This window comes from Babylonia areolata, chromosome 24 (genome assembly GCF_041734735.1).
Source record: "Babylonia areolata isolate BAREFJ2019XMU chromosome 24, ASM4173473v1, whole genome shotgun sequence".
Lineage (NCBI taxonomy): Eukaryota > Metazoa > Mollusca > Gastropoda > Neogastropoda > Buccinidae > Babylonia > Babylonia areolata.
Genome location: NC_134899.1, coordinates 20,464,027 through 20,471,526, shown reverse-complemented (window position 1 = coordinate 20,471,526; position 7,500 = coordinate 20,464,027).

Sequence of the window (7,500 nt, the reverse complement as noted above, 5' to 3'; positions counted from 1 at the left end):
AACGCGCGTCTTGCATTTTGATCTGCGTTCGTGAGTGCACGAAAGAGATCAATGCATTAGCTGGCCTGCACTCGGAAAGTGGGAATCAGCCGCAATTCCTCCAGTCGCTGCTGAAATGGAGCCGCTTCGCATCACGAACCCTTGGGACTAAGGTCCATAAATCAAAGATAATGCATGTCGCATGTCTCTGCATAAGAACAAGGCGTTGTTGATTCTTCTTCTTCTTCTGCTTCTGCTTCTGCTTCTGCTTCTGCTTCGTCGTCGTCTTCTTCTTCTTCAGCTTCATAATCTTTGCACATTCCTCGCCTTCCCATTGGCGTCACTCTCAACTCCCCTCACCCCGTCCCCACCCGCACTCTCCTACCCCTCCCCTTCACAGCCACACCTCTGCTTTCTCTGTCGCTTCCCTGGTGCCAGCAGTACACGTGGAGCCTTCATTGCTTCATCGCCATGAGATTCTCTACCAGAGGAGAACCTGTGTTGCTACTGAGTTACTTCGTTGGAGTTCAGTGGTGTCTTCGTTGATTCCAGATACACAGGACACACCGCCTGGCGATTCTCGTCCTGACTGACGACAATAACTGATCAGTCATCGAGCCAGGCTGAGTGAGCGCCCCTTCCAGAGCAGAAACCACCACCACCTCTCTCTCCTCGCCACCCCCACCCCCCACCCCCTTCCCCCCCATCCCCATCCTCACCCCCTCGAAGATCTACAAAACTGTCAACTTTAGATGCTTTCTATTGTCAGCAGACAAGAAAAAAATAAATTAACGTAGCTTTTTTCCTCTTTGTGCTGGCCAGTATCATGTCTTTTATTCTTCGCCATAAGATCAAGGAACCTGCAAGTGTCAAGATTTTCCTTTGATGTATGCATTATTTTAAAAAAATATATAAGATGATTCCATGTTTCAAGGGACTGACGGGTCTGCTGTCAGCTGAATAAAGGTGGTGAGTTGTAAAACAACAAATGCACAAACAAAATCTAGCTTCAAAGGTGACAAATTATGAACATTTTTCTGTGCTGAAACTTGTTCTTTTTTTATTCTTTTCTGCTCCTGGCTAATGCAAGACGTCTTAATTTTTTTTTTCTCTGACACTATTTTCCAGAATTCGTCTTTGTTCTGTGCTCTACTTTACTATGTATGCGTGTGGGCAAACCATAATATAATCGAAGATAATAAATCTGAACACACCAGCGTTAACAGAACTCTTATCCCGAGCGAGGTTTAAAGGCCAGAATGTGAGTACGGGCAAAAGTTAACAGATCATCACGCAACGATTTTTTATGTATCCAAAATTTCTGCTTTATAAGGTGGATTTCTGATTTGTTTTTCTCCTTACCTTAAATGCATCCTATCATTACTCATTTATGCTATTAGTCGCAATGTTGTCTCTGATATCATCATCATCATCATCATCATCATCAGTTGTTAACGGGGGGTATGGGGAAGTTCGGGAGGGGTAGCACTCTCTACAGTGTGGGCTCTCGCACTCTCTGAAGTGGCTCATCCTCATTAATTTGTCCCCACCAGCATGCAGCTCTCAATTGTGGCTCCCAACAGCTGCTTGCAAGCGGCAGCGGCAGCGGCTACGGCCACGGCCAGCCCCCAGGAAACCGGTTCGACAGCTCGGCCAAACCATGCGAGGGTAACCAACGGGTCTGAAACCCTCGGTGAAGTAATTAAGGACATTTCCTCATCCCAGCATGTGAAGACTGCTTCGACGAACCAGGCGGAAGAAACTTCGTGCTTTAACTCTCTCCATACGAACGGCGAAAGAGACGACGTTAACAGCGTTTCATCCCAGTTACTATCATCAAAATATAGCAAGCGGAAGGCTCTTATACTGAAGACGTGAATGTTGACAAAGAATACCACAATTCTGACGACGGAAGCTAAAGGTTGGGTCATTCAGACACCCACTGGACATCCGAGGGGTCTGTGTAGAGGAGAAGAGAGGACAGGCCGTACTGAGTGAGTTAATGACTGCTAGGGGACTCTGCATTCGTTAACTAAGTTCGGAAAGCACTGAGAAATAGACAGTGTCTTCGGGTACTTCTTCCTGTTGTTGTTCGTCGTCATAAGCATCATTATCAGCACCGTTTCCACTGTCTCTTCCTCTTCCTCCCCATACTCCAGCTACGTATTTATGTCTTTCCAATATAATATAATCATATACACTTAAAAGTTAATAATAACAACACTATCGCTCTACAGATAAATTTAACAGTAATTCGATGAAAAAATAATGGTGGTGGTGGTGATTATTATTATTATTATTGTTGTTGTTGTTGTTGTTGTTGTTGTTGTTATCATTATCATTATCACCAGTATTATCATAATTATCGCTATTATCGTCATTGTTATTATCATCATCATCATGACGTTGACAATGTCATCAACGCAACGTTTGAATTGACAGTACTATGACATAATCACCATCGTTTCCCACAGCAGTGATCGTGATGATTCAGTATTCGTGAGTGGCGGTCTTAACTGTCAACATCAACATCGTTCACCTTTGTTTGCCATCTGCACTTGTCTATAAACCTCAGTTCATCTACCTGCTCACTCCCACACCCCCAAACCCTCTCAAACACACACAAAACCCCCATCCCCGTTCCCTACCAACAGCCTCTTTCACCTGTGTCCTCCCATCCAACCGTCCCTCTTTCGCATCCCATCCAATCGATTCGCTTCTGCACTTTAGACCCCACCCCCCTCTCCTCTCTTCTTTCACGTACCTGCTGCACGTCAATCAATGTTGTCAGGAAGTTGACAAACCTTTGTTGTTTCTCACGACAAAGCCTCAACATATGTGTACTTCTTCATTAACTCAGAAGCTCTACATGCCGCCTCGGAGCTATGTCCGGGGACACACAAAAGGCCCCGTTCCCTACGAAGAGGTGGGGCGGGGGCCGGGTGTGGTGAGGGGGGCGGAGGGGCAAAATCGATGGGCGTCAGACCTGCGCTGTCACCGGTATACTGTCTGGACTATCTGGAACGATATATCCTTTATGCACGTGACAGCAGGGTGTCCAGTCAGGAAGATATTTACACGGGGGTACTTGAGACCAGGAACTTTTTTTCTCGAGAAGGAAAACAAACGGAACAACAAAAGAGAGAGAGGGCCGAGGGTCGAGGAGGGTGGGGAGAAAGAGAGAGATGAATAGATGGGGAAACTATGTTATAAATGTATTCACAAATTTGCCCCTTCCTATCTTTGTGGCTGCCTTCACCTCGACACTCCATTTCGCTCCCTCTACGATCGGCTTCGGATCCACTCTGGTTACGCATATCCAGATTCAAACACTCGACTGTTGGACGCCGTTCTTTCTCTGTCTCTGGACCTTACATTTGGAATGAACTTCCTCTTTCGCTTCGTCAGGTCTCCGCACTCAGCTCTTTCAAGTCTGGCCTCAAAACTCACCTCTTCACAAGATAGCCTCCCTCCCCTAACTCTTCCTTGTCTTCAGTTTCTTCCGTTTTAGAGTTATGCATGCGTGTGAATGACTGGTGTGAAAGCGCTTAGATTTGTCTCTGCACAAGATTCAGCGCTATATAAATACTATTATTATTATTATCATTATTATCATTATTATTATTATTTGAAACAATGGCATAAAAAGAAATATATACAGAGAGAGAAAACGTCAAAGACGGACAGACAGACAGACAGAAACACTGACTGGCTGACCATTCTTTTCCAAAAGGTAACAGATTCAACAGATGGAATGTTGTTGTATTATCTGTCTCTACCCCACTGCAGACACTAAGTTTAACTTAGGTAATGCAATGCAATGGATGCAGGACACCGTTAAATCGAAGAAACAAACAAAAACAGAGACAGACAGACAGACAGAGACAGCTAGATCGATGGACAGACTGGCAGACACATAGAGGCTGACAGAAAATGCTAACACTTTAAGCCTGGCGAACGTCATTTAAGGACGTATGTGTGTACGTGCGTGTACGTGCGTGCGTGTGTGTGTGTGTCTGTGTCTGTATGTCTGAGTTCGTGCATGCGTGCGTGTGTGTGTGTGTGTGTGTGTGTGTGTGTGTGTGTGTGTGTGTGTGTGTGTGTGTGTGTGTGTCTGTGTGTGTGTGTGTGTGTGTGTGTGTGTGTGTGTGTGTGTGTGTATGCAAGATTCTCGATGAGTAAATATAGGGGGGGCGCGGAGGTGGCAGCGTGAAGACACTGAATGGACAATGAACATGGGGTAGCAAAGAGAGAAAGAGACTAACAAAAAAAAAAAAGATATTATTATCATCACCTGAAAATACAGTACTCCTCCTCCATCCCCCCGATTCATCAACGGCCCGAGGCTGGGCCATTATCTTGTCAGCGGCAGACACACACCTCCAAACAATCCCACTGTGTCCACCCGGGCTCCCATAACTCTTCACACGCTCGTTTTTACTTCTTCTTCTTGTTTTCTTCTTCTTCACCTTCCTGAGAATTCATCATGCACTGAGATAGATCGCCGCGAAGTTGCGACTGGAAGTTAACTTTTCCTTTCTCTGTCTCTCTGTCTCTCTGTCTCTCCCTCTGTGTTTGTGTGTGTGTGTGTGTGTGTGTGTGTGTGTGTGTGTGTGTGTGTGTGTGTGTGTGTGTGTGTGTGTGTGTGTGTGTGTGTGTGTGCGTGTGTTTGTGGATGTTTGTGTGTGTATGTGTGTGTGTGTGTGTGTGTGCGTGCGTGTGTGTGTCTGTGTGTGTGTGAGAGAGAGAGAGAGTGAGTGTGTATGTGTTTGTGGATATATGTGTGTAACACTGACATACCATCACATACTCCAAACATTAAGACGACCAAGAAAATGTCCATTACCAAGATGACTATAGTCAAACATTATTCACACTGGATTTAAAACAACAACGACAAACAAACAACGACATCAACTTAACCTGAACACTATACGTAATGGATTAAAAAAAAAACAAAAAAAAAACAATGACATCAACTGAATACGAACATTACACGTAATGGATTCAAACAACAGCAACAACAATAACAACACAAGGAGGCCAAAACGAAAGCAAGGAGCACACCACACACACACACACACACACACACACACACACACACACACACACACACACACACACACACACAAAACAAAAACAAACAAAAAACAGCAACACAGAAACAAAACTGACGAGCACGACTTACTGCTGTTGACAGAACACGCAGCTTGCAGTCAGTCCAGCAGCCTGGAGATGATGCCAAGGTGTTCTCTAGTTGTCCATGATCTGAAGCGTTCATGGCCAAAAATGTCCCCCAAACAGTCCGAGTTCCATGCTGTTGTTTTCCCCCACACACAACCACCCCCAGCTCTCTCGACAATGCTCCTGGCCTTGGGGTCAGTTACACCTCTGTCATCTGGAACCAAAACCAAAATCAAACCTTCGAAATTTATGTTTTAACTCACTCCATACGAACGGCGAAAGAGACGACGTTAACAGCGTTTCACCCCAATTACCACCATCAAAATATTGCAAGTGGAAGGCTCTTATACTGAAAAGGTGAATATTGACAAAGAATACCACAATTCTGACGACGGAAGCTAAAGGTTGGGTCATTCAGACACCCACTGGACATCCGAGGGGTCTGTGTAGAGGAGAAGAGAGGACTGGCCGTACTGAGTGAGTTAAATTCCAATGGTTACCGCTCCATATTTCTGACTTCCTACCATGGACATTTATCGTTTGGAGAGAAGTTTGTGAGGCATAAGTGACGGACGAAACGGATTGAATAAAGAAAGTGAAGAAACGAATGTTGAAAAATCAAAATAAAGTGAAGAAGAAATAAAGAATCGTGTAATCCCTTACTTTGTTTTCCCATGACGGGCGCAATAGTCGAGTGGTTAAAGCGTTGGACTTTCAATCTGAGGGTCCCGGGTTCGAATCATGGTGACGGCGCCTGGTGGGTAAAGGGTGGAGATTTTTACGATCTCCCAGGTCAACATATGTGCAGACCTGCTAGTGTCTGAACCCCCTTCGTGTATATATGCAAGTAGAAGATCAAATACGCACGTTAAAGATCCTGTAATCCATGTCAGCGTTCGGTGGGTTATGGAAACAAGAACATACCCAGCATGCACACCCCTGAAAACGGAGTATGGCTGCCTACATGGCGGGGTAAAAACGGTCATACACGTAAAAGCCCACTCGTGTGCATACGAGTGAACGCAGAAGAAGAAGAGTTCCCATGTTTATTTCCAGACCTTTCCGCTTTTCATTAGCAGATTTCAACAATGACCAGCGCCTCTGATGACGTATGCTTTATTTTTATTGTTTATTTTTTTCATAATTCTCTCATTCACATCATCATCTACTTAATGTTGGATCACTGTGTTGCAAACGATTGAATAAATTGAAAACGCGAACGATCAACGGCGGGAAATGTACCAAACTTCAATGTGTTTGAACTTATACTGCTTCATTTTGAACTTTACATATTCAACTAAAAATGTATGGATTCGTCACATGGCTTGCCAACCATATCTATGTCCATTAAACTTTAGTTTCTAGGTTTCTTTCTTTTCATATTGGATTGTGTTTTGTTGTTGGTTTGTTTTTTGTTTGTTTTTATGTATGTTTTTTATCCTTAGGATAATGTGTGTTTCTGACTCGCGTCGAAATTAGGGACACATTTTTGCGAAGAAATTATCAAGGGCAGTGACTCTGGAATATTTTGCTGTATAAAATTGTCCCCTTGGAAAATAGCCCTATGGCGCTTGATGCTCGGATTACCCTTTTAGGGGGAATTTGAAAAAAAGCTAGGAACCTGAAGCATCTAAACGGCTTATATTTATTCTGTGCACACCACTGCTCTTACGAAATGCATCGGGAATAGGGGTGGAAAAACGGATGGCTTCTGGTGGCTTATTTGTTTAAATCCGATTCGAAATGCCAGATGAGTTATTTTTTCTTTCTTTTTTTTTTTCTTTTCTTTTTTCAATTTGTGATATAATGAGCAGGAAGTCTGTGCATGTTCAGAATTTCGATCCCAGCATGGATTTCATCAGCCAGGAACGTTTTCGTGTTTGTTTGTTTGTTTTTCCAAAATGAAAAAACGCTAAATGACTTGGGATTAGCTCCGAGAAGCCGAGAAAATTATCTCAAAATATTTTTCTTTTTAATTCATTGAACTTCTTTATTCGATCCATTTCTTTTCTGTTCTCACACTTTGCTTGCTCTGCATGATTTCTTCTCTTTTTTTTTTTTAATACGTATGCTTTAATCAACTTATCAAACTGTTGTTCCCAAAAACAGATTTCGTGTTATTGTATTTCTCTTCTTTTGTCACAACAGATTTCTCTGTGTGAATATCGGGGTGCTCTCCCCAGGGAGAGCGCTTCGTTACACTGAGAGCGCCACCCTTTTTTTTTTTTTTTTTCCTGCGTGCAGTTTTATTTGTTTTTCCTATCGAAGTGGATTTTTTTTCACTGAATTTTGCCAGGGCCAACACTTTTGTTGCCGTGGGTTCTTTTACGTGCGCTA